Here is a 27,951-nt window from a genome sequence, read left to right on the forward strand (position 1 = left end):
GTCTAAAGTTGGCGCATTCATTAAGGGCTTTACACAGTTAGCGCCTGGTGCAGAGCAGTGTGCACATTTTGTAAGTGAAAGGTGTTTGTTCTATGTAAGTTCGCTTAGGAGGGTAAAACATTGTTGTTGCCTGTGCCAGACGCACTATAGAGGTTTTAATACCAGTGCTGGTAAAAAAGTATAGTCAGGGCTTTTAGTGGTGGGGGGGTCTGTGGGGGTCTGAGCCCCCCAGTTTTTTTGGGGGGGGGGGGGGCCTCAAAAGGGGGCTCTATTTTTGGGCCTCAAAGGTCAAAGGTAGGATGAACAGATGTTCCGGTTTTTGTTTGGTGTTACTAGTGTAGGTAACGTCTTGATAGTGAAATAATGCCAATTTCGTTTTTCACTATTGAAAGGCTATCTTGCCCATAGGATAACATGGTGAATGCTGTGTAACATGTTTACCTGCATATCTTCCCATAAAGGCAAGATAGACATATGGAATCTGGTATCCCTGAACTCAACATTTAATAACACATCCTTTAGTGAAGATGGTTTTTAAATTCTAAGTTTGGAAATAGCACTTTTAGAAGTGGCTATTTTCCTGTTCAACCTTTCTGTGTGCCTCTGCCTGGTTGTGTATTGACTGTCTGGTTTGTGAGTGACAGGGGCTAGGGGGCGGCTCCAGGAGGCTGGCTGAGTCAGCAAAAGGCTGAATAGATCCATCTGCATGTACTCTACATGCAGATGGGTGCACTCTGCCAGTGCACCTCTTCTTTCTTTGTTAGTGTGGGCCAGGGCCATCAGACGCACTGCAGGAGGTGGAGCCAGCATTGGGGCAGGCAGGCACAGCCCTATTGAGACCCAAGTGCTACTCCTCCTACCACTCTGGTGTGCTGTGAGTTGGCTGGCAAAAGGTAGAAGGTCTGCTGCAGAAAATTGTTGTGAGAAACCCCAGCAAAATAGACACAGTGAATATCTTCAAGGTTTTTGGAAAATCCTACACTATTTTTCTAAGTAATGTAAATCATTTTTACATGTTTTAAAGTGTTTGGTATTTTATGGCTTATACTAAATAAATATATCTTTTTGCCTATTTTAGTATCCATTGCTGGATGCGACTTCATGATTTTCTTAAGCACACAATGCTAGTTATCTTGATTTAGACCACGCCCCTACTCAGATAGGCCACACCTCTTTAAGAAATTTGCCAAGTCCCTTTTAGAGCACCACCAGTTTTTCTCCCCACTTAAAGCCTTGAGTATAGTGCATTATTCACCCACTGCGAACAGCGGAGTGTAAACTGCAAGTTATATTAGAGAAACCATTCTCGCCAGGACAGACCTCAGAAAACAATGAATCACCAGCTATTACCGCTAACTATATTCACTGGATAGATCAGTACCCAAATGTTTCCTGAAAACACCGAACAGATGTCACCTTGTTTCTCACATTTAAATGAAGAGGCCTCAACCAGGGCACTGTCTCTTGAGCCACTCTGGCACTTTCCACAAGGGAGCCCTCCATCTATTCGCTCTTGTTCGAGCAGTGCAACTGCTTCCACCTAGCCTCGGGGAGGCTGGGCCAGCTGTGGCATTGTAGGTATCACATGTGACTCAGTAACAGGCAAAGAACTGACGCTACATCACCCACATGCCAGTTTCCACAAGATAGTTTAGTAGATTTAGTTTTAATTTTGTAAACGTTTATGCAAATAACTTGGATTAGTTCAATACAAAAGGAAACATTTATAAGGGACCAAGTGGAAGGGCGTGTTGTACCTTCATGGGGCCCAATCTCATATAGAGCACTCATGGCTGATCTGTGCTAAGGCATTAACTCACTTGGGTGTACCTGGCACAAACCCAGGCTACCCGCTTGGTTACTATAGTGAGCTGCAGGCGTGAACCTGTGCCTGCCCTGGGAGCATCACATTGGTGAAAGTTTGAAACCACTGGCCCAACTTTCACTGCAGGTGGTGGATCTAGCCTCAGTTTCAAGGGGATCATGGATTCCTCTGTAGGTGGGTGCAGTTGGTGAATCAGTGGAACCCTCTCCTCTCCTCCAAAAGGGTGCTTTTGGGGGCACCCTGGCTGTGTGCCATCTCGTATGTGGCAATTCCTGACTGCTTGCATACCATTGCATCTTAATCTGCAGTACAGCGCAGGCGCGGGGAAATGCTTTCCCTCATCTGGCGGAACAGGAAAACCACCTAAGACCAGAACAAATACAGGAACGCCATGAACGAATACCTAAAAGCCACCAAGCGGACTTTTATCAAGAACAAAATCCACACCAACGCAAGCAATGCAAAAGAAAACTTCAACGTCATACAGCAGTTCACCAAACCTCCCCAGCGCAGCTGCTGACATCACTCCTTCTCAGGTCCTTTGCACCAAGCTCAGTGCCTACTTCCACCTGAAAATCAAAACCCACTATGACAACTTCAGCGAACAGACGCTGGAATCAACACCCCTCTCCACCACCAACAACCAGCCGACCATTACCACTTGGAAGCCTACCACCACTGAAGACACCACCACGACCATGAAGAACACCCACTCAGGAGCCCCCATGGAACCCTGCCCACCCAAATCTGCCACTGAGCTGCTGTCACCATAGCTACCAAACAAGGCCGGACCATCCATGTATCCCTCAAAACTGTCATCTTCCCCGACGACTGGAAGCAGGCAGAGGTCAAGCCCCTCTCAAAAAACCCTCTGCCGACCTTATGGACCTGAAAAACTACTTGCCCATCTCCTTCCGTCCCTTTGCAGCCAACGTCACTGAGAGATTCATCAACGCCCAGCTGACCACCTTCTTCGAAGAGAACTCCACCCCCGACTCCTTTCAGTCCGGATTCCGCAGCAACCACAGCACCGAGACTGCCCTCCTCGTCACCACCGATGACATCCGCATGCTACTTGACCAGCGCCACACTGCGGCCCTCATCCTACTAGACCTTTCAGCAGCCTTCTAAATCATCTCTCATCGCACTCTCTTAGCCAGACTCCATGATGCCAGCGTACAAGGACCACCTTCTACTGGATCCGCTCCTTTCTCTCTGGCAGAACCCAAAGGATCTGACTCCCTCCCTTCCTCTCTGAACCTACAGAGATCAACTGTGGAGTACCCCAAGGATCCTCGGTCAGCCCCACGCTCTCCAACATCTACATGCCCCCCCCTTGCCGCCATTGTCAGACAGCATGGGCTCAGCATAGTATCTTATGCTGATTACATCCATACCAGAATCAGCTTCCAAGAACGAATGAATGATGTCGCAGCCTGGATGAGCGACAGCAGCCTAAAACTGAACTCAAAGAAGACAGAAGTCCGTGGCGTCAGACACTCCCCCAGAGTGTAGGACAGCTCCTGGTGGCCCCGGCCCTCGGAAATCCACCCAACCCAACGGACCATGCCGGGAACCTCTGCATCATTCTAGACTCCTCACTCAACCTCTGCATCTTTCTAGACTCCTCGCTCACCTTGATCCACCAGATCAACGCCGTCCCCTCCACCTGCTACAACTCCCTCCGCATCCTCCACAAGACCTTCAAGTGGATCCCCTTGAATGTAGAAAGAACATCACCCACACACTCATAACGAGCAGACTGGACTACGCCGGAATCAACAAAATCCTGCTACACAAGCTCCAAACAATCCAGAACACCGCAGCCAGACTCGTCCTTGGAACCCCGCGACACAAGCACATGACCCAGCACCTACAAGACCTCCACTGGCTCCCCATCGAAAAGAGAGTAACCTTCAAGCTACTCACCCACGCCTACAAATCCCTCCACAACATCGGACCCAAATACCTCAATGAGAGAGTCTCCTTCCACATACCCTAAAGGAATCTCTGCCCCGCCGACCTTACCCTAGCAGAGAACTCACGCATATGCAGACTCAGAGCAGGCGGAAGAGCTTTCTCTTACGTCACAGCAAAAACCTGGAACGAGCTCCCAGTAAACATCAGATGTTCCCCCACTCTGCACACCTTCATGAAAAGCCTCAAGACCTGGCTCTTCACGCCTTAGGGTATTTGTGCAGTTTACACATTACCTCCTCGTTAGTCTTCCTCGCCACATGAGTTACAAAGTGAGCTTTAGCTCCACAACAGAACCCTCCAAAGCAAAAAGAAACCACCTCCCACCCCCTCCCAACATGGCCGACCAGTCCCACCTGACCTCTATAAGAGGCGGGCCGGCCCAACCAATCAGCCTGTTTTTTTTGTTCTGCGCGATTCTCTCCAGAGCACTGTTCAGGTAAGATGGGCCGGCGTGAGCTGGCCCTGGGGTTTTAGGGTGTGGACCTGCTCTAGCGGTCTCTGGTGCCTTATGCCTAAAAATTCCCCCCCCCCTCTTCCTTCCCCCGGTCCTGTGGGGCCGGTTAGGTGCTGCTGTAGCGTGCCATGGGTCTACAGGGGGGGGGGGCGGCCGGGAGGGTGGTGTTGTTGTACATGCCTGTGTCCCCCCCGGTCGTTACTGAGGGGCCCGAGCCTTTGAATGGGCTTGTGGGTACGGCGCATTCGCCTGTAGGTAGTCATGCTGGTGTGTGTCACTCCCCTCCGGTAGGGGTGTTTCCTGTATGCCTGGGAAATGTTCGAAAAGTGAATGTTTTTAACACTCCACAATGGCGCTCTGACTACATGCATGTGCCTCGGTACGTGTGTTGCGCAAGGTTTTACACCCTCAGGCAGCAGTTGGCGCTGTGGCACTGCCTGCGTGTGTGATTCGACTGCTCCCCGAGTTGGGGTCATGGATATACATGACCCAGGTTCGAGTCCGATGTGGGTCTCGCATTTCTATTTTATAATGGGGGGAGAGGATTTGGCATTTTGATCAAAGCCAGTCGAATTCGGAGCTAGTGAGCCGGGTTCAAGTCTCGGCGTCTCTGGCTCGGCATTCGGGGAAGCTGTGCTGAGCACCGTAGACCTCTGTTGCATTGTAAGAGACGCCGTGCTGGAGCCTTGCAGTTCAGCGGCGCTTCGGCGGCCGCGCTGTTTGTTGTGAGGCCGCTTGGCCGGCGTCGGGCCATGGGTCTACGTCATGGATGCGAGGCACGAGAGCAGAATTGCTTCTCTTGTCCTCGCCACGAGCAGACACTCGTAACTTAACAAACGGTCTGTTGGACAGAGGCTTAAGCGGACTCGGTCCTACCTTTTTCTCGGCGGGTCCTCGGGGTCGGCGATCCGGACCGGGGGCCCCCCTCCTGCGAAACGCTGGTCGCGGCCGAGTCGCCCTGCTGCCTCCCTTCAAGGAGGTGGCTGCCCTACGGGCCGCGGCGGTTTGCCGCGCTATGATTGGTTCCGGGCGCCTCCCACCTCTCGGGGGCGGGCCCAGAGTACTTGTGGTGGTGCACTTCGGCACGCAATTGCTGCTGACGTGAATACTCGAGTGATTGCGAGTACTGTGCACCGGGGAACCATTTCATTTTTAATGTGCTCCGCGTTCTTGTGCCTTCGGTGCACGTCGTGTGGTGCGGGTGAAGGTACGGACGGTCCGCACGGGATGGAGAAGTGTGGCTCATGGTTAGAGCGGCAGACCCTGAGGCAGAGGTCTAGCCTGGGACTATTCCCAGCCTCGGCGGGTCTTGGGTCCCAAAATTCCACAGACCTGAGAATTCTCGCCTTAGTGCCTATTCCAATCATGGAGTCCCACTCTGCAACTCTGGGCAATTGCTTGCTTAATTTCCACAAGGGCCCCCACAACGAATCCTGCCTTTGCTGTGGCCCTGTATGGCCGGGCTGTTGACATACAACACGAAGTGAAGGGGTAGTGTTTCTCCCTTCTTCGTGCAGCCGTAGGGCCTGTGAGATTGCCTCATGTACAGAGTGCCGGTGCTTATCTGGCGCGCTCTGAGGGGGCGCGGTGCGACATGGGGACAGTCCCCCTTTGTCCGTGTTCCTTTTTTCTGGCGCCCTGGGGGACTCGCCCTGGGCCGTCGGGTTGAGCCGGTCGCGAGTGTTCCACTCGTGTTGTCCCGTTCTGCGGCTGTGGAGATGCGAATCAGACCCTGGTGCAACGGGGTTCGATTCCCCACCTCGGCGGGTCGTGGACTCGTTATCCCAGGGTTCAGTTATTGCCTCTGGGCATGGCACTCCTCCTTGGGCCTCAGGGACCGGGTTGGGTCTTTCGGCTTGTGACTCAGTGGTTTGATGCGTCTACTGCTGGGGCTAGTGTTGGCCTCGTGGTCGCAGGTTCACATACCGACGGGCCCACTCGGCCTTTCGGCCATCAGAGGTCAGTGAGATTCTTTCCATTGAGTTGGGTTACAACTGACATCTGTTATTCAGCGCCACGATTCCCATAGGGGTGAATGGGCACCTTACTAGTACAGGTGTTTTGTTATGAAACATTTCGTGCTTACGCCTTGTGCCCTTGCGGGGGGGTTGTGCGCGATTTTCGCAGCATGTTGCGCTTCTGTGTCGGCCGGCTTGGCCCCTGCGCAGTTCAGGTGAGGACGTCCCACCCTTGCATGGGTGGGGTCCTTCGGCGGGTCCGGGCCCGAGTTTCGGCGGTGACCGGTCTCATGCTGGTTCGGCCGCTCCCTGTCTCATCCTTGGAGACTGACTTTCAGCCCTCTCACTCCAGGGGGTCCCCTGGGGGGGAGGGGGGGGGGCGGTTGCCTCCATTGCATACCGTACTGGGACGTGGCTGTCCCGGTTCTCGGGCTCTTCGGGCTTGCGGTCCGGTCTTGCGGATTTCCGCGGGGGAAATGATTCGATCCCCGGCACCGGAGGCAGGTTAGCCCTGCTCCATTTGACTCCGGACGATAGCTTGCTTGTTCTTCCCGTAGGCTCCCAGTGCAGGTATGCCTTCGGGTAGCTGAGCGCTTTGCATTCACTGGAATTCCATTGGCACCCACCGTCTCGGCGGGTTGGGGTCCCCACTCCTCCCGTTGTCTCTCCTGTAGGTTTTTCTGGGACCATGGATTGGCCGGTGGGGCCGGCCTGCGTGTGAGGGTCCCCGCTCTCGGTTGCGGGTGCTTCCATTGAGCTTGCCTTCGGGCCCGTGCGGGGGGGGGTGCTGTGCTCCTGGCCCGCCTGGTGGATCTTATTCGCCGGGTGTGGGTCTTGGGGTTCCCTGTCTGGACGTGTGCTTCCTCACGGCCTCGTTTCCCCCCCCCCCCTGGGTATGAGGCTTCACAGCGGGCGGTGTCTCTCAGCCGTCGGCTTCCGGGCCGATGTACAGGGGTCCCTTCGGTCCTCGTCTCGGGCTTGTCCTCCTTCGGGGGGGCGTGTGCCTGGTCCCGGTACTTCCCTCTGGTTCTTTCAGGGGGGGGAGGGGGGGGAGTCCTTTGGCGCCGGGTCGTTTGGAGGTCGTTGGGTTCTCCGGCGGCCGCTCAGCACCTCGTGCTTCGGGGGTTGCTGGACGTCTTCCTGGACGGCCGTCTTTTTGCTGTGCTCGCTTCGGCAGCACTTTTACTAACCTTGGAGGTGACTGGCTTGGCCCCTGCACGTTTTCGTGTGGCTTTCCATTTTCCGGGGCTTGGGTCCCCGGGTCTTGGTCGGGTTGGGCGCCCTGATGGGGGTGTCACCGGTCCTGGCCCTTCGGGCTGTCTTCCCCCGGGGGCCGACGGAGTCGGGTCTGGCCTTCGTGGCATGGTCTCGCCCTGCCCCGGTGGTGTTTCGACGCCTGGGGCCTCGGCGCGGTCTGCCTCCGAGGTCTCTGTTCGCGGAGGGGGGCTCGGCCCTCCGGCCCGGGTTCTGATCCTCCGTCCGGGTCCTTTTTGCCTGTCTTTCGCGTGGCCTGTCGGTCTGCTGTACGCATCTCCCCCGTGCCCTCTGAGTTCGCGGGTCCTCGGCAGGATGCGCTTGGGCAGGGCCGGGGTGCTCATGGGCGCTCGGCTCTACGGCACATGCCTTATTTTGGAACGTGCAGGGGGGTGGTGCCTGGCACCCGCGCGTGGTTGCCACGCACGTCGTGGTGCGTTCCTGTTTTTGGCTCCCGGCGGGCCGGGTACCCTCTCCTGTGGCGAGCTGGCGGTTCGAGCCTCCTGGCCGATCCCGGGTCTTCCCATACCATGGTTGGATCCCCCGCTCTCGGCGGCGGTGTTGTGCCGGCTCTTGTCGGCTGGCCTGCCTCCTTCGGCAGGCCCGGTTCTTGTGCGGATGCTCGGGGTTGTGGCTTGCTGCGGGGTTCCCGCAGGTCTTCCACGTGCTCTGCCTGTGCCCGGCGCTGGGCGCCCTTCTCGCGTTGGCGCGGTCGGCTGGGTGCTGTCCCCGCCTCCGTGGTCCCCTTGCGGGTCTTGGTTTTCCGGTCTGGAGGGGTTCCTGGAACGTGGCCGCTTCTTTCCTGTGGGACCGGTGGTCGGCCTTGCGGGCCTTCCACAGTCCGGTGTATGGCTCCGAGGTTATTTATCCTTCGCCCACGGGCGCTCTGCCGGTCTCCCCCTTGGGTGATCGCTTCGGCGGCACATATTCTAATATTGGAACGTTACTGTGGAGAATTGCAGGGCCCCTGCGCGGAGGTGACTCGCATATTCGTGAGGCGTTCCACGGGTGTTTTCTCTCCCGTTCGAGGAGCTCTTCGGGGTCCGCTCTCTTGGGCCCCGGCCCTCGGTGGCTTTGCGGTTCCTCGCCTTTCGGGGGTTTTCCCTGGTGGCGATGGTGTCTGCTGGGCGGATGGGCGTGCGGGGGTCGTTCCTCCGCTCCCCGCCCTTTCTTGCGGGTTTTGCCGGACGGGGTTGCTCCTCCGGCATGTCCCCCGTGTCCTTCCCGGGGTCCCTTCCCTGGGGCCTCGGACTCGGGTGGTCTCTGTACCGCTTTTTCTCCAACGTGGTTCCTCCCTTGTCCGGGCTGGTTGTTCGGGGTGCTGTTTGGCTTCTCTTGGCCGCACGTTTTTCCTTTCCCGGTGGGATGACCTTTGTTATGCCTTTTGGGCCCGGTTCATCCGGGCCGCTAGCCCTCGTTCCTCCTTGGCTCGCGGGCTTACACAGGCTGGCATCCTTCCCTACGCTTCGCTGGGTTCGGTGGATCCGGCGGGGGCCCAGGGTCGGTCCGCGAGGTGTGGCTCTGTTCCCTGGGCCCCCTTAGTGGGTGTATCCTCTGTGGAGTTTTCTCTGACTTCGGCGTGGTCGTCCCCCGCCTGGTACATGGGTCTCTAGCAGTCCCGGGGGGACTTCGCTGGGGCCGTACTGAGTGCTGGAGCTGCGGCTCCTGGTTGGCCTCCTTTTACTGGAGGTCTTGATTTCAGGTTTCCTGTGGTCCCTGTTTTCTTTTCAGTTGTTTTACATCAACCTTGGGTTGGTTTCTCTGCATCACCGTGTGGTGTTGTTGTTATGGTGGTCAATGAAGCCTTGTTGGCTTGGGTATTGGCTCACGTTGTAACTCAGGGGGCGAGGAAGACTAACGAGGAGGTAATGCCCCGGTTACTTACCGGTAATCTTCATTACTCCGAGTATAGTCTTCCTCGCCACATGAGTTCCCTCCCCCCCTCCCTGTCTGGCTATCGGCTTCATTGTTTGCTTGGTAGATCAGGCTGATTGGTTGGGCCGGCCCGCCTCTTATAGAGGTCAGGTGGGACTGGTCGGCCATGTTGGGAGGGGGTGGGAGGTGGTTTCTTTTTGCTTTGGAGGGTTCTGTTGTGGAGCTAAAGCTCACTTTGTAACTCATGTGGCGAGGAAGACTATACTCGGAGTAATGAAGATTACCGGTAAGTAACCGGGGCATTTCCTTTCACTTTCATATATGATGCTATACGTTGAAATTGCATGCTCGAATCAGCTGTGTCATTGCATGTGTGTATGCGAGTTTGCAAGTGTGTGCACCTGCATATGTCTATGCATGCTTACTCCTTGACTGATAGTCCATGCAGTGAAAACCTGGAGGTTGAGCACAATGTATTATGGTACCTGGACATGAACATCAGTTAAGGGCTGCTAGATGTTGCAGCTGTAGTGACTTGAGGGCAGGGCACTAGGACCCTGCAGGACCTTAAGTGGACACTGGGGGAACTGGACACCATATCCAGTCAAGGGTGTGGGAGGGGGCATTCACGAGAGGGACATCGCAGTGGGCAGACGTACAGAAGCTTAGAGGCAAGACCTGTATGATAGAATAAACAACTGCGACCCTTACCTGTGTCCTGTGATTACCTGAGCAAAGAACATGATAGCTGCCACTACCACATGGCTTGTCCTATGGACTGCCCATGGTCTCCTGGGTTAGAGAGACAGGTAGGAGCAGAAAGTAAACATGACTTAGAGCCATATCTACTTACTATGGGCTCTGTTCTTCGCCCTTCTCCTAGCACCTAAGATGTAACAAGGAGGCTGTTGAGGGGCTAACTTTAAGATGAGGAGTCAACATTGTGCCACTGTTAAGTGTTATGGATGTGTATCCATATTCCCGGTGCGGCAAATTCATGTGTACACCTGTAACCTGGCTCCTTGAATCAACGCCTCTCCCATAACCACATCTGTCTGTAGCTTCACCATCCAGTGGCAACTTGTATTAGAGAGGGCCTTCTTTATAGGATTTTGCTCTGTAAAATAAGCAGTGTGATTGGGAATTTAGCAATCACATTTTACTTTGAAGTGCAAGGGAATATTGATGAATGCATTATTACTAATATTATTGTTATTATAATTTTTTCCGTTTTGGTTTGTATTTACTGAAACCAAAAATAAGCATTTGAACAAGAAATGCGGTTCAAAGCCATAGATCAGATGGGCATTAAACCAGGTTGGATGGGAGAGCGAAAGATGAAATGTCTCAAAGGCACGTGATGTAGAAAGAGAAAAAAGAGGACCCAGAGCCTAGAGGAATGCCAACAGTCAGGGAAGTCGCTTGGGAAATGACCAGTAGGACATAAACCAGAAGAGTCGATCCAAAAGATAGAAGGAAATCCATCACTTGATTTGTGATACCTAGAGACGTGAGTGTAGAAAGGAGGGTGGCATAGCCAACTGTGTTTATTGCAGCCGAGAGGTCAAGGGTGTTAGAGATGAAACCCACGGATTAGCCAGGGTACCATGGGCCCTAATGCGATCAAGGAAAATTGGCCCATTCCCTGATTTAGAAGTTTAAAAAAACACAGCTCCTTTTGCGGGGAATTGGGTGGCTCCCAAGATCCCTGGACCTCGGTGGCACTGCGTTTGTATAGAAAAGGGGTACCCCTGACACTAAATCAGGGTATATCAACAATTTGTGAACAAAAACAATTTAGGAACATGAAAATATCATATTGGACCTAAAAAGCATACTAAGAAATAACATGCATGTACCTTTCAATTCCAAAAATATATTTTTTTAATTCTTTTTTATCGGAATATTTTATAAATGAGACATTTTCAGATACATATTAAATAGCAATAACTCCAGTGTCAATTATTGCAGAAATTATTTACAAGAATAGTTGTTTACATTATTTCATTTTACAGGATACAACATTTTGTTTCTTTTCTAGAGTTCATTAGACATTCACTAAATTATTTGTTAGATATAAAATGCTTATCAAAATCAGAACAAAATGGTGTTCATTGCAGCCGAGAGGTCAAGGGTGTTAAAGATGAAACCCAAGGAGTAGCCAGGGTGCCATGGGCCCTAATGCAAGCAAGGAAAATTGGCCCATTCGCTGATTTAGAAGTTTAAAAAAACACAGCTCCATTTGCGGAGAATTGGGCGGCTCCCAAGATCCCTGGACCTCGGTGGCACTGCACCAGTAGCACTATTGATAGCTACGCACCTGCCTGTACGGGCAGATGTTAATAGGCAATGGCAGGTTTGAAGCGCAGAGGTCCTAGAGCTGTAAGATTAGTTGATTAGTGAGGTCAGAGAGGCCAGGACTCCACGTCAGAGAGGAAGAATTTTGCTCATTTTCAGGCTAAATAGGTCAGGTGGTGCCCACTAAGGGCTAGAACTCCTAGGTACCCGCACAGGTGCTTAGGAGACATAGAGATTGGTTGCACTAGTAGAGGTAATGACTAATTCCATTTTTTTCTTGCAAATGGCAAAATCAGTTTGATATGTGTTTTTGGAAAACAGCAACATTGAATCTTCCCCTTGTTTACATGGTCTAGGCATAAAGGGAATATGGTAGAATATACTGGTTGCTTGTGAGTCAGCCCCGTACAATAGAAACTGTAACTGTTTGAAAATTTGCACTGATCCCGGGCAGTTTTTCACAGATTTTAGTCAGTTTTGTGTTAGTATTATTTGCAACTACGACCAATACAAAATGTTACTTCCATTGACTAACCGATGCCAAAATAACATTTTACTCCAGTTAGTTGGTAAAAATCCCGATTCGAGATGGGTGCAAAATTGAGCACAGTCTTCCAGCTGCCCCAGTGTGTGATCTTCTGCAAATAATGTATTTGAATCCACCCTCTCTACTGACAACGCAAGTGAGCGTGTGCGACTCAAGTCAGTGGCGACTCAGGTCATTGTAGCATATGCTTCTTTTTATCTCTCGCATCCCTAAAACATTTCTGTCTGCCAGTACGTAATGCCAATGCGTCTCGGGTTATACCGTAAATGAGGTAGGCTGTGCTGAGCCCTGCAAATAACTGTCAGCGCCTTCATGTAAAGCTCTTTCCCGTCAATTACTGTACTCCAAACACCACACGGGATTACACAGGAGATAACCAGCTTTAAGCATCAGAAAAAATACTGCGAGATAAGATAAGATAAAAATGAAACGAATCCACTCCTGTTTAAAAAGTGTCCCTTCTTGCTTGTTATGATGATTCCGTTGAACACATGAGTTACGTACTATTAAACGCATGACAGCCGTAATGTGCTAGAACTTTACACAAGTCAAATTCAAAAATACTTTATTTAGACAATTAAGTCTGTCAAAGTGCATTAATTCCAAATAAAGTCAAAATGATAGCTATTGTCACGGTTTTTCGTAAGTGTCAATAATTTAAGAGGTAACCCATAGTTTGTCCGCAGGTTTCCTCAACGGTAAAACATTTTAAAATACATTTCGATAAACAACTAGTGACTTAATAAATTATTTTTTGGCTAAAAGAGCAGTGATATCTGTCTATATGAGGGTAATCTTTTAAGCTACTAAGATTCAAAGTTCCTCCACTTCTTCATTTTGGGGTTCTGAATGTATCCTTAGTTGCTTCTCCACACTCCCCAAAAATGTCACCAGTTTGGTGATCACTTGCGGTGCCCATTATTCAGTAGGAAGCTGACAGCAAATGGTAATGTCCGTGTCCCCTCCTTAGCCCATGGAACTTCACACATGGAAAGGTTGAAGAAAAACAGAACCTGTTGATTTGACGGTCTCCTATTAACACAGGCACAGACAAATGCTGTTTGTTCTAGTCTGCCACGCTAAATCTAGACTTAGGGGCTGATTATGAGTTTGGCGGTCTGATGGGCCATCAAACCCGCAGAAGCGGCACCACAAGCATATTACGAGTTTCCTCACCGCCACAATTTTCTTGGCGGTAAGCCGGCCATGAAAAGTGTGTCAGTGAGGAAACTAAGGGGGCCTTGCAGGGCCCCCTGTTGCCTCAGGGCCAGGGGAGCACATGTTGTGCCCCCTGTATGCATGCACCCCTAGATCCTGCATGGCATGTACTGTCAAGTCCATGCCATGCAGGAACGTGCTGTGGTGCTCCCATAGCAGTGCCTTTCTAAGGCTCAGATATGAGACTTTGAAAGGCACCACCGTAGCAGGACCGGCCTACCTGTATTCCAGACGGAATATGGCAGGTGGCCAGACTATGGGTTTGGTGGTCTTGAAGCAGGGGGCTGGCTTGGCAGCCCGCTCCAAGACGGGCAAACTCGTAATCAGTCACTTAGTGGGTTTTTTCAAGGTTAATTTTAGTGCTTTAAGACTCATGCCCACATCACCATTTCTGTTATATATACGAAACACTATCAAAAACAATGATTGTAACTGCATGCACACGTGAACATTGTGGTGGTGGTAGTAGAGGTGAGGGCGATGGTGATGGGGAGGATAACTTTAGCAATGGTAGTGGTAATAGCTTTAGTAGGGGTTGAAATGGTGGTGATAGTAGAGGTAATATTGGTAGTGGTAATGGTAGTGAAAATTGTGGCCAGGTAACAGTGGCAGGAATACTGGATGTGGAGGTCAAGGTTGTAATTGTGGTGGTGGTAATGGTGTTAATGATGGTGGTAATATTATTGGTGTGGGTGATAATGGTAGTGGTGCTGGCAATGGTGGTGGTGGCGGTAATGATGGTATTGGTTTTGCCAATGGTGGTGGCTTTAGGGATGGTAATAGTGATGGTAGTAATAAAAGTAACTGCAATGGAGCTAGTGGTCATGGTGGTAATGGTAGACGGAGTAATGATGATGGTGGTGGTGATCATGGCATTATTAATAGCATTGTTGCTATTGGCAGTGGTAATAGTGGTCATGGGGTTGATATTGGCAGAGGTGGCAAGGGCAATTGTGGTGTGTGAATAGTGGCGATTAATGATGGCGTTGGTGGTAATATAGTTGTTGCAGGGGTAAAGGTAGTGGGGTGTCTTACTGCACAGAATGTCTTCTGTGAGCTCTGCATACCAAATGAGAGGCACAGCAAGTCCATCAGCTGGGTGCTCAGCACTGAAAATTAAGGAATGGCCCAGCAAACATGTCACATGACTTAGTGGGCGCAGGCAGGAAAGATAAGAGCTGGGATTTAGCAAAATATTAGTAAGGTCTTATTAAATGCAGGTCATCACGAGGTGTGAGCATTACAAAGAATTAGTTAACGAGCTTAAGGTCAGGGTTGCAATCAAATCCTTAAATAAGCTTTAAATAAAGTCTACCACATCAAAGACAATACAGTAGGATTGCTTCCATACACAATGCATGGATGAGAAAAACAACTGGATGTATTACGATTGAGTGTACTTTTGAAGATGTGAAATAGTCCCTAATGTATTGCAATAGAACCACTTCCTAGGAGGCAGAATGATGATAGACCAAAAGACCACTGCATGGCAGTGAGAGAGAAATACTCCCCAGGGCTGATCCAAGATGAGATTGACAATATTTCGAACAAATGAATGCTCGGGGAGCACGTCAAGAAACCAATGGTTGAACTAGGCTGATCCAAGCCCGCACTCTGTATTGAAAGCAATAGGTCTCAAGCCATACCTGAAAAGCACAGTCACCAACATGACTCATTCAAGATCTGCAGAAGAAAAGAATCGAACCAAAAGACCAGTGTACTTAATGAGAATGCGAGAGAAATATTATTTACAGCTACGTCTATGATGAAAGTGTCTTTGAGCTGCAAATAGATCACTTTACTTGGGAACCAGTGGACGTCCTGAGACCAGGGTGATGTGTTGCCCACGGAGTTATAGATTTCATACGTGTCTTAATCTTTTTAGGTCTCTAGTCATGCCAGCAATATTTGAGTGGACTGACCTATCATTACATTGACCTTTGTTCCTCATCCTTCTTCTTACCTGATTCCGTATCCTTTGCATTAAAAATAGCAAACCCTCAGTCCCTTCAACCTGCCTCTGCCTGACCTTAGATCCTTTAACAAAACAACTCAATTTCTTTTGTCTCACATTATTTTCTATGGACATCTCATCAATCCTCTCCTGCTACTTCCCTTTCTGCTTCTTTCTTTTTTTCTCAAGAGAGAGGATCCTCCTTAGAATCTCTCCCCTCTTTTAATATTTGTTGTAATGACATGTCAGCTGCAACTGCTCATTCTCCTCTCCTTCCTTTCTCTAGTATCTATGGCTCCCATGCCCCTTTTTAAATTATAGACACAGATTGCTTCTCCCATCTTTCAAGCAAGATGCATCACATACTAGTCAAACTTCTTATTGTTTCTTGTCAGCCTGGGTTACTGCACTACGGTCTGTGTCTCCACGCTCTTCTAATTTCTTAATCCTTGGTATCAGGTTTGTGGTCCTGTAGGTTCAGTGTGGTGTGCTGACCCAAGGCCCTGCTGTAGCGTTGGGGTCAATCTTGTGGAGGTCTACCCTCAGGTTATAAGAGAAGCCAAAGTTGGAACAGATGAAGGAAGAGGTCACAGCTATCAAAGATGACTAAGTTTGAAGAGTGCTCTCTAGAAGCATTGCTACTCCCTCAATCTTGTATGTTTCCCAATGAGACTCTGGAAGCGTGGCAATGAGAGATAGTTTCTCTGGTCCTCAGATGATAACATGATTTGAATCTGGCATTAATCTATGGATAAAATTGAAGTTCTTTGTCAATCATAATTTCCAGAATTGTACCACTTATGCTGGATCTGCGCCCTCAGAATGCTCTACTAAAATCCTGAGCTTTTAGTATCAGCCAGCACTTACTTCAACTCCAAATCTCAACAAAATATTGATTAATAATATATCCTAAAGGAAGATAAATGTGGAGTTAAGACTATACACTTAATAGTAAATGTATTCTTCCCTATGTACCTTGGCTATATCTTGGTAGTCAGTACCCTGGAATCCATATATGCGCATGTCAGTGTTTTTGACCTTGATTTTTTAACATACAAGCCACTAGTGGTCCCTATGGTATCCATATAGAGATGCATTCACTTTCCATTCACAACAAAAGCCGTCTTATCTTTAATACAGGCGGCTTTCATTGCCTGAACAAGCAGGTCTGGTACAGAGAGAACTGTAGATTCTCAGAGGGATGGCACCAGGTCCTTGTGATGACATCATAGAATGTACACGCTGGACAGAGAAAGAGACCAGGCTATTTATTTTGACAACACTTAAAAGAATATATTTATCGTTTCTAGTGGGTTTCCCGATCACCCTCGACACAAGTCAACAAAGAAATAAAAAAGATATAAAATGAAAACAAAAAATATACAGAAACCAAAGAAATAATGAGGAAGAATAGACACACAAGGGAATGGGGAAATTAAACAAAAGTTAGGCAAACATTTTTCTTTAAGAAAGAGTTTCTATGTGTCCTGGAGAATCTGCCCGTGAAAAACTCTTCAAACTTCAACAATGGTGAACAATCATATTCAGCGAGAAGGGAATAAGCTACAGAAGTCCACATCGCTGATGTGGTTATTTTTCCCCTGTGCTGGAAATCGGTATTCTCCTGTATTCATGACGAGCTCAGCTCGTCATCAGCACAGCCCAACTGTGCCTCATGACGAGCTGAGCTCGTCATGAGCATGGAAGGGGTTAATGATGTGTGATTGAAGTGTACTTGCAAACAATCCTTAAAGGCTGAATCCAGGCGTAGTACCTTCAGGGTTTCCACAATTAATATTAATGATGTACAACAACGTACAATGGATCTGAATGGGATATTTTAGTATTTGGATATTCATTGGTAATAGTATTTTGATTAGATTTGATTTGATTTGAGTTTTGTAGAGTGCAAATGAATACCAGGAGGAGTCTCTGTGCTAAGTAACAAGGAATAGACAGACCACCATTAGAAATCTGTGAAAATTCAGGTTTTTAAAAGCTTTTGAAAGCTCAAAAGAGAGGAAGCAGATTTTATTTCCAGGGTAAGCACGTTCCAGTACTGCGCAGTACCAAACAGGAAGCACTCACCTCCCCAGCAGGAGAGTTTGTGAGATGACACCACCAAATTCGTGTCTGTACTAGACCTAAGAGTCCTATCGGGAACATACGTTCTACTTTTTTCTCTAATAAACACAGGACCTACTTGCGGGAGAGCTTTGTAGGGGGAAAAATCAGTTACATTGCGGTGTTCACACCGCAATACATTTACAACGCGGGCTTTACAACGCAAGTCATTACAATGACTAGCGCTGGATGGCGCTCCAAAGCTAAGGAATAGTATGATTTAATATTCCAACACCTTCCCTACTGTAACGTAGGCTGTAGTTAGAATAGTTAATCATAGTATTCCTAAGTCCAGCCCCCTCCAGCGCAAGTCGTTGTAACGACTTGTGTTCTAATGCCTGCGTCTCAAAAGTATCGCAGTGTGAACACCGCGATGTAACATCGTATGTTCTGAAAACCTGATTTCCTTAAACCGTCCTCTCCCTACTCCCACTTTCCCCTTCACACCAGTCTACCTCCCCCTTCTGAAGAATGGGTCAATAGGAATTCCCTTCATAATTCAATGTCACCTCTGCTTAAGTAGCTGACTTTTTCTCCAGTCCATCTAGTTTTGTGTACAGTGCTCTGATAGCAGTGCTGGCCAACCCAACAAATAGTAAAATCCACCCAGGTTTTCCGAATGAGCTACTAATAAGCACATAATCTGCAATGAAAATCACTATATGTAAATGGGCCTGCCTTTCATTGCAGCTATCATGGAACTCTGACTAGATTTACAAATCAGTAATCCACACTCCACTCGTAGGCATCTTGTTGGAGTTCAAATGATTGATAAATAAATAAAGTTCCCCATTTAAGGGGCCTCGTGTCATATGATTCATAATGCAGAGTGGCAAACAGAAACACTACCCTTAGAAAGTGAGCGTGTGGGCGTTGTGAATTAGTGTAATTGTGCTTGCACTTTGTGGTCCTATGTGGACCTGTGCCACAGAGGTTATATTTTTGTAACGTGTAACTTTCCTTGTGTCGTCCAAACACTTGAATGGCTCTTTTCATGCATCTAGGCCCAATGAACGAGGATACCGTAATGTATTCCCAGTCTCTTGGGAGCAGTGGGGTGCCTTTTCCACGTAGCTGCTCTCACCAGCATTACCAGCATCACCTCCTACGTATACTCGCAGGCTGTTGCCTCTATGCAGAACTTGTTCTGCTGGGTATATCGAATCTGAGGGAGGAACGTGAGCCCAGCACTAATTATTACATGCCATGCTATTGAATTTAGGTTTTCAAATCAGTTTTTTTGTGATTGTGTGTTTTGGAGTCTGCTTCCTTGCTATGCCTCTTCACTGTAATGCAGTTAGGCTGAAAGGACGTTCAAGCATGCATATTCAAACTTTTACATACTTAATTCTGAGAGTCATCATGAAACGTTAACATTCTACCCTCACAGGTGATAAGCTTCGCCATACAAATCTACCCAACAAGATAGTCAATCAATCAGGGAATTGTAAGAGCGCTACTCACCTGTGAGGGTCTCAAGGTGCTGAGGTGGGGGAGGGGAAGAGGGTGGGTCCGCAGATCTGTTTAGCCGAAGGGTCAGGTCTTGAGGGCCTTCCTGAAGGTGTTCATGGAGGGGGAGCGTCTGATGTCTGCAGGTAGATCATTCCAGGTCTCGGCTGCAATGTGAGAGAAGGATCTTACGCCTGCTCCGACTCTGTGGATATGCGGGGTTTCAGCCAGTGCGAGGTTGGAAGATCGGAGGTTTCTTTTGGAAGCGTGGAAGTTGATTCTGTCGTTGAGGTATTTGGATCCGTTGTGTAGGCATTTGTAGGCGTGAGTGAGAATTTTGAAAGTGACTCTTTTCTCCACAGGGAGCCAGTGGAGACATCGTAGGTGTTGGCTGATGTGTTCGTGTCGGGGATGCCGAGGACGAGTCTGGTGGCGATGTTCTGTATTGTCTGGAGTTTGCGGAGTAGGGACTTGTTGATGTCGGCATTGAGTGCTTTTCCATAGTCCAGTCTGCTGGTGATGAGTATATGGGTGACTGTGTTCCTTGACTCAGGGGTATCCACTTGAAGGTCTTGCGGAGGAATGCGGAGGGTGTTGATGCAGCTGAAGGTGACAACATTGATCTGTCAGTTCATGGTGAGGGATGAGTCGAGTCCGATGCCGATTTTCTTGGAGTGGTCTGAGGGGTAATTGGGCTTCCAAGGGCAGTCGGCCACCAGTTGCTGTCCCATGCAAAAGGGGTGGTACCGAGGACGAGGACCTCTGTCTTCTGTATTGTGCTGCTGCAGAGATGATGCTGAAGGTTGGGTTTTGTGCTGAAGTTCTTGTTGGTGCACACAAGAACCTCTATCTTAAGTATAGGAGGTTCCAGCTTTGATTGTTCCTTGAAACCAATGCTGTATGCCACCTTTGCTGGTCTAGTATTTTCCGGTGATCGTGGGTGTATTTTGAGAGCTTCATGCAGCATGTGGTGGTGTTAGCCAAGCTCGATGAGATACTCACTGTGAGTCTGGGCTGATGCTAAAGGTCAAGAGGTGTTATTAGTTTAGGGGTATAATGTGCTCTCTAAGGGTCTGAAAAGAGTAGTACCTCCTCTAGGCAACCCAGTGGTTCATTTGTATACCCCATGTGCTTACTGTGCAATAAGAAATGCAAGACTATACACATGTAATTTATTGGAAGTTAACAAATGAGTGTATGCAAATCTTACAATCAATCTTACAAAACAAACAATCTTAACAGACCAAGACAATAAAAAGGGGAAATTACATAAAATACATATAACCATATATGTATATGACTCTTACTTAAAACAAATCATATAGTGTTGAATACATGCTTTTGGTATTTTCAAGTTGTTGGAGTCCTTGATATTTATTGACGTGTTTTGATTGATTAACGTATAATTCAGACCACTTTCTTTAGGACATAGGAAGGCTTTTGATCTTCCTCATAGTACTAATATGTATGAGAATATAAAACAATTGTTATCCTTCTATATAAAATGCCTAGAAACAAACACAATCATTTACACCACATACACTTGAAAAAATCAAATAGCATTTTAACACTTTTTCACAAATTACTTTGAACAATTGTCTGCAAAGTGAGCACCATGGGTATTAACGAAAACTCCAATTATATCCTCCGATCCATCCTTAAAAAGTAGTGTCAGATCAAAGTCCGAGGTAAGCAGATACACCCTTAAAAGAAATGGGTGGAAACTTGAAATACTGAAACAAATGAGGCTACCGTCCTTAGGAGGTCTCTTCCAAAAATGGTAGCAACCTCTTAGAAGGCTGCCCATCGAAGTCACACACATTTCTAATTCCGCCACATCATACATTATCTCTCAGACATCAATATATATTCTATGTATCAATAGCATTTTGATGCAGACTTGTTTCTCTATCGTACCTGTCTTAATCAAGTCTGGGCTTTCTTTATATCAACCAATATGTGCTATACAATTAGCTCAGAAACCATTGTAACAAACTTCTTAACTCGTAAAGATGATCCGTTTTCATTATCCTGTAGGCCAGCTGTACCCGAGTATTCTGCTTCATTTAGGATTCCTACAGCGATGCTTTGGGCAACAATCTGCACAATGCAACTGCAATAGTCAAGCCTCATGTTTACAGCAGACCTCAGCCCGTTAGGTTGAGATGCCCAAGGGTAGTCACGCGCTCTATAAATCCCATAAAGATAAACACAAACATAAACATTTCTGGGGTTTTAGATGATGTTATTCCTCAACTGGAATCGAATACAATCTAAAGGATCACGATAAAGCATGTCCTATTTTTTTTTAAGAAACAGGGCTATTTTAGGGCAAGCAAAGGGTGAATATTCGCTATTTTTATATTCTACTATAGTGAAATGTTCCAAGAATCTCATTTCCTATGTTATCTTTTAGAATTTTAGCCTGGGATAGGCAAATGAATTGACTGGGGCAGAAGACACACAGAGAAAGAAGGAGGCTGTTTGCTGGGTGCAGTCCCTGTCAGGAAACAGTGCCAGGAAGGAATTTCATCTAAACCCGCTACCCTCAAAAGTCAGGGCAAGGGAGGCGGGCGTATCAGCTTGGAACGAAACCAGTCAAAACGGTGCATGTCTTGTGGCACAGCAGTGCAGGTGCAAAGTTCATGATTGCACACAATTTATATCTAGAGGTACTGAAAATGTTGTGCTCTTATTTTGTTACCTGGCCCTATGGTCCACTCTCTAGGTCTTCAGGTTGGTAGAGTGTACATCTATATTTTGGTAATTATTTGCGTTTTAATTAATTTGTTTTTAATCGATGCTACATGTGTTAGAAGAGTAATGACAATGTATTTCTAGCTCCAAAATTGTATTCATTTGAGAAAAATGCACAATTAATTATTTATTAATATTGTTCATTGCTATGTACGAACCCTATCCTTCAAAACTAGTAGACATAATGATATGTCTTACACTTGGATCTACTAACTGAAAATGATCTCCCGGGTACGACCACGATTTCAGTAAACCATCTACCACGACTGTAAATACTTTTAAAAAGCAAGTTAATTCAAATGCAGCCCTCCAGGTTTAAAATCAATGAGTCACTTATAACAAATGATAATTGGATGCTTGAAATTTACCATATCAAAGCTGATTTCCGTGTTTAATAATTGCAGTTCTTTGTGCCACAAGGCTAACATGAACCGTGTTCTCAACCTTGGCAGTAGGAGTTATTCATCGGTTTCTATTGAGTTCTCTATATTTAGTTCAAAAAGGAAACCACTCACCATACCTGGAAACTCCCTTTATTTTTCCCAATTATTTTTTCCGGGGCATCATTCGTACAGATTGGACACAGGACAAAAGAGAGGCTGATATGTGGTTGATATGCCTCATGACTTGACGTCATCATGAATGAAGATAAGAGACCACCATTGCCCCACCACACTGTTCGCAATGTGATGTCTAGAAGGTCTGAAAGCGCCAACATTCACGCAGAAGCCGCCGACGGCGCTATTCCATGATTTGAAGCTGTACCTGCTTCGCAAGTCTAAATACTTTCTTGTTGACTTGACTCAGTGGTTAATTTGTACAAGTGGTACAGGTGTTGGGCACCGGCACATATTTTTGGGGACCGGGACCTATTTTTTCCTTATCAGATCTTGACCCCGGGTAAGCCAGAGAAAGGCAGCAAAGGAAGAAAGAAGGAAGAGAATGATAGGAAAACAGTGGCAAAAAGGCAATGCAGTTAAGAGGAAAAATTTGCAAGAGAGAAGTAAAGACACAGGAATTGCAGGTTGGAAGAAAAAATACGCCTGTGGAGGAATTAAGTTAAACAGCCTTGGTAGGTGGTAACCCTGGCATTTAGCAGTGCCAGTGATGGGCTCCTAAGAAACAACTTTGGGCCTCGGCACTTAATTTTTTTAAATAAATGATGCCCTGTATCTTAAAATAATCATCTTTTTTAACTGAATATCCACAAGTGAAGATACACCATTGATCAAACATTTCTTCAATAATAAATGTAGCAGCATAAAATAATTTGTGCCCCTCTGACCACATACTGATGCAGCTGCCGCCAGTTGTTATTTTAACATGACACCATGGCTTACTCCTTCATCCTTTAACTTAGGTGAAAGCAAAGCGTTTGTGGAGATTGTGCTTCAAAAGTATTCTGCTAGCAATCGCCTCTCACCTGGAGGGATGAAACAGTCCCAAAGGACAGGAGCGATAGTTTACCTTCTTTTTGGAAACATTGCTTTGGACTCCGAATCTAATCCATAGGTGCTGCTTTCACTCTTAAAAACAGGGAACCACCCCTCTTGTTTTCTCTGCTATTATTTATCCAGTGAAGTTCATCCTCAGTAAAAGACCTAAATGTAGAAATAACCAGGGACGTAGCTTAGTCTGCGACATTAGCTCTGTGAGGGCATGGGGGTTTCAAAATTCCCAAATAAAAAAGCAGTGGGCTGCCGAGTGGAGTGGTGAGTTGACCTAGGTACGCAATGGACTGTTTCAATGAGAAACAGGGTCATCACTGATTTGCATTAGGTGGGCCTAAAGTGAAACAGTGGGTGAAAAGCTATGGTTTGGAATTCTGGTTAGACTCTTTGCAAGCATTCATCACACCACTGTTGGGTGTTTGATTGCCAGTAGTATTCTTGGAAACTTGAGGCTGGTGCAGCTTTCCAAGCCTACTACTGCACTGCCAATGTTTGAGAATGCCTAAAAGTGGTACATTTGCTCCCCTTCAAGGAGTACTTTTACAGGTGCTGATTTACTTCGTTTTTTGTAAACTGCTCACTACATATATGTAAGATCCTGATCCGAAAAACGAACAAGATGGTGAGGAAAACCAACACAGACATAGCAGACCTGACTCAGGGCCCCCTGGTCCAACTACCAAGAGTAGAAGGCCTTTGGGGGGTATCACACCCCAAACAGCCTCCTAAAGCTGCAACCTTGCATGTCTCACCTGGCCTGGTAGTTTTCCCTGGGTACTCAGAATTGCAGTTACGTACAAAATAATGGTCTGGACTCCCGACCCTGTGATTATTTTTTTCAAATGTATTTTAACTGCACACTCTCTTTTTTAACTCATACAAGAAGCATTGATAGTAGAGTTCTCAAATCACTGCATGTTGACAGGGGCTTGTTTTATCAAGTGACCCGTGGCCCCATGAGTCACAGGTAAGTTGCAGGGTCTTTGGAGCTTGTTGTGTCCCTGTAGCTCACACTGGAGGCCTGCACGCTAGTCCTTGGAGTCATTCTGGTGATCCTGGGTTAAAGGGCAGGTTCAGTCTTCCTTCCTCAGGTGGCAGGGAAGCAGGGCCGTCCTTCTTCATGTTTTCCACAGGTTCACAAGTGAATAGTTTGGAGTCAAAGAGTGCTACTGTTAATCCCCAGTGCCAGCCTCTGTGTGAAGGGAAACACCTGGCACACTCTCCTGCCCTTCCTGCGTTAGGCACCCAAATGTCTGAGGTGGCAAAAGGATAGTTCATGTCCCTTAGTGTGTGCTGCAGGCTTTGTCTTTGAAGTGTAATTCAGGGCTGGGTACAACTCCTCCCTCAGCCCTGCAGCTGATTATGGCCAATCCTGTCACACATAAGCACCTTGTGTCCCCATGTCTGGGAGGAGTCAACAACCCATCACAGAGGAGACAGCCACAGTCAAGTAACCCTGTTTATTGGGGAATTTGAATTTTTGAAGTGGGAATTTGTTTGGCAAGGGAGGGGGAATCAAACCCTGAATGTGTGGGGCGATTTTTGACCGACACCCCATCTTTCTTTAGGCGGTGTGGTCTAATTGTTTTCACGCTGGGCACCTTAAAACGGGACGCTGTGCGAGCGCGCCGCTTGCGCGCCTAAGGCAAGCCCATCTGTGCCCGTCAGCGTCTCGGATGCGGCCGGGCCCAGGAATGCTTCCGGTTTGTCGCCAGAGCCATTCAATAGGATCAGATATGGCAGAAATTGTCTCCCTGATATTGGTAGCTGTATGTCTTGCAGACCTCACTTTTATATGTATGGGAGCAACGCCTCTCCCGGTTGCAAACATTGCAACTGGATAGTCGCATCGAACCCAGTGATGTATGATGTCACACCCAATACCAGCTCACATAGGTTACCGCAGGGGAATGTAGATAATTACCTGAAGGTTTTTCTATTGAACACACGCTCTGCAAAAAAATATGACATCCAAATCTTCGATTTGCTAGGCGATTCCACCCCTGACTTGTTGTTTCTGACGGAAATGTGGCTAACTGAAGCCTCTAACCCCACTATCGCCAATGCTATCGCCCCGGGTCTCAGATCTTAAGGAAGGACCGCATTAAGGGGAGGGGCGATGGATTAATTTTAAGTTTTAGGAGCTCTCTCAGCTGCACTCCTCTACCGATCTCGGAATTAGAGGGGACAGAGAGCTTGGGCTTCCTTTTGACCATCTTGGCCCATCAGCCCATTGCGGGAGCATTGATCTATCGCCCTCCTGGCCCGGCATGAAAATTCATGGAGTCTATTAGCCACGTGATAGCTCCTATAGCGGCCAAACACAGCCAATGCCTAGTTCTTGGGAGTTACAATATCCATATGGAGAACGCTTTAGATCCAAAGACCTTGAAGCTGTGCGAATCCCTCGATATTCTTAATCTAACCCCCTACCTTAGTCTCCCCAGACATAGCAAAAGGCACACTCTGGACCAGGTCTTTTCCTCAAAAGGATTGAAACAGAGGTTCCTCTCGCTCTAACCTGGCAGGCTCACAACCTGATACGTTTTAAAATCAGTAGGGAACCTGACAAGCCTCAATCACAGGGAAAAACTCTCACTTGCAGCAGTTTTGGTTCCTATCATCTGATCTCACTGGAGGCTATACAGTGTGCTCTGAGCCTACACCCCATCCACCTCAGCGGCCATCTTGAGCAGGAAGTGCATTCCCTAGAGCACTGGCTGCAACTTCAGGTGCTAAAACTTGCCCCCCACCCCCTACTACCAAGGCAGCTAAACTTACCCGGGCCTCTGCCCCCTGGTTTACTGAAGCACTAAAAAAAGCAAAAGTGTGTGTAAACACCTGGAAAGAGTCTAGCGGAGGAACTATAGTCCCACAGACAAATCCACCTACAATCAAGCACTGAAAGAACGTTATAGGAAAGTTCAAGAAGAAAAAAAAATCTTTCTTCTCTACTAAAATTGCTCAGGCGGCCAACAAAAGCAGAGAACTTTTTAATATTGCAAAAAGTTTTTTGTCTCCTCCATCTATCAGTTTTTTGTCTCCTCCATCTATCAGTCGCCATTTGGTTCCTACGAGAGACTGAACCAAGCGTACAGCCTGCTTTTTCCATGAAAAAATTCGAATCATCCAGGACTCTTTCGCAAGTCAGCTGACTGATCACGAGGAAGCCACTGATCTTCCCCCGGACGCTTGCTGGAACATGGATTTCCCGGTAGTCAATACGATTTTAAATACCACACTGCGGGAGGGGCTTATGCCACAAACATGGACACATGCCAAAATCCTCCCTCTTTTAAAGAAACCTATGGCAGACCCTGAGGTTGCAAGTAACTATGTACCCATCTCCCTCCTGCCCTTTTTCTCCAAGGTCTTGGAGAAATATGTTAATGAAGTTCTTGGTGTTGTTGAAACTCTCCGCTGCCTTCGATACCGTTCCCCACAATAGATTACTGCAAAGACTTAAGGACGGAGAGATCTGGTCACCACCTTTCACTACAGAAATCCCCCCTGAACGTCGGGGTTCCGCAGGGCTCAATTTTGAGCCCTACTTTTTTAATTTGTATATGGCCCCTTCGCCCTTCTCGCCGAGTAGCATAGTGCTAAAATAGTGTTGTACGCGGATGACACTCAACTGTTGTTCACGTACGAGAAGGGTACTGAATTCAATGGGACTAGGATACGCAACTGTCTAACTGAGGTATTCTCTTGGCTCAGTCGAAACCAAATGAAATGTAACTCTGAAAAGTCAGAGATAATTTTTTGGGCTCTCGTTCATTTGTCGCCTGGCTCAACTGGTGGCCTCAGGACATGTCGCCCCACCCCCTTATCTGCTCTTACTATTGAGAAAAACCTGGGTGTTAAATTGAATGCCTCCCTTTCCATGAAGGTGAAAGTCCAATCAGTGGCTTTGACCTGTTTTGGGGTGCTGAAAATGCTGAGTAATTTTCTCCCCCTACTTCCTGTCTCCCACAGGAAAACAGTGGTCCAGGCGCTTGTTGTGTCGAGACTGGACCAGGTCAACTCCATGAATTTGGGACTACCGGAGTACTTACTCGGCCGACTACAGATGATTCAAAACATGGCGGGCAGGGCCATCTTTTTGACTAGACCTAGGACTCGTACGTCTCATCTTTTGTCCTCACTTCATTGGCTTCCGGTGCAGAAAAGAATTCATTTTAAAGCTTTAGTCCTGGTTTTCAAAACATAACATTGGTAGGATCTGTTAGAGCATATTTTAGGTGTTACATATAAGTTGTTAATAGAGAGGTTTAGGCCTGGCAAAAGGTTTCTTTTTCCTGGTTGAAATGCCAGTTTAAAACTGCACCACAGGCGGCAGTAGCTGACCTGAGACATATTTTGAAGTGCTACTTTTAATGGATGGCACATTGACTGCTGCAGGCCTTCTAGTACCATATAATTTGAGGCCCTGGGCACATGTGGAACAATTGAAATGTGCCAATATGATATAGGCCAATTTCACAATTTTTTTGGTAGAGGGTACAAGCGATGTAGCACTGATTGGCAGTGGTAAAGTACAGAGAGTCCAAAAGCCAACAAACACAATTCAGCAACAAACGAGGGACGGACCCAAAACCTTGGGGGACAACCACCTAAAGGTGTCAGGGCTAAACAAATTGATAATTTTTATAGCAGCCCGCCCCACCCTCAACAACATTGTCATTAGTCAATCCAAGAGACAGGTTAGTAGTCACGTAAGCCCTAAATGTGGCTAGATTCTTATTATAAATGGAGCAAAATTACAAGCTATTAAACTAAATATAGGAGATGCTTATAAAACGCACAT

The 27,951-nt window shown here is 47.6% G+C and overlaps 1 protein-coding gene and 1 non-coding gene across 2 annotated transcripts in view; both read left to right on the forward strand.

Moving 5' to 3' along the window:
* The window catches only part of NMB (neuromedin B), a 54,768-nt gene that overhangs the window by 8,147 nt on the left and 18,670 nt on the right, over positions 1-27,951 (forward strand). The gene's annotated exons all lie outside the window — the stretch shown is intronic.
* On the forward strand, positions 8,377-8,483 carry LOC147733820 (U6 spliceosomal RNA). The gene has a single exon (XR_015308884.1). It is a non-coding gene; the product is annotated as a U6 spliceosomal RNA (small nuclear RNA).

Source organism: Lissotriton vulgaris, chromosome 2_1 (genome assembly GCF_964263255.1).
Source record: "Lissotriton vulgaris chromosome 2_1, aLisVul1.2, whole genome shotgun sequence".
In the NCBI taxonomy this organism is placed as follows: domain Eukaryota; kingdom Metazoa; phylum Chordata; class Amphibia; order Caudata; family Salamandridae; genus Lissotriton; species Lissotriton vulgaris.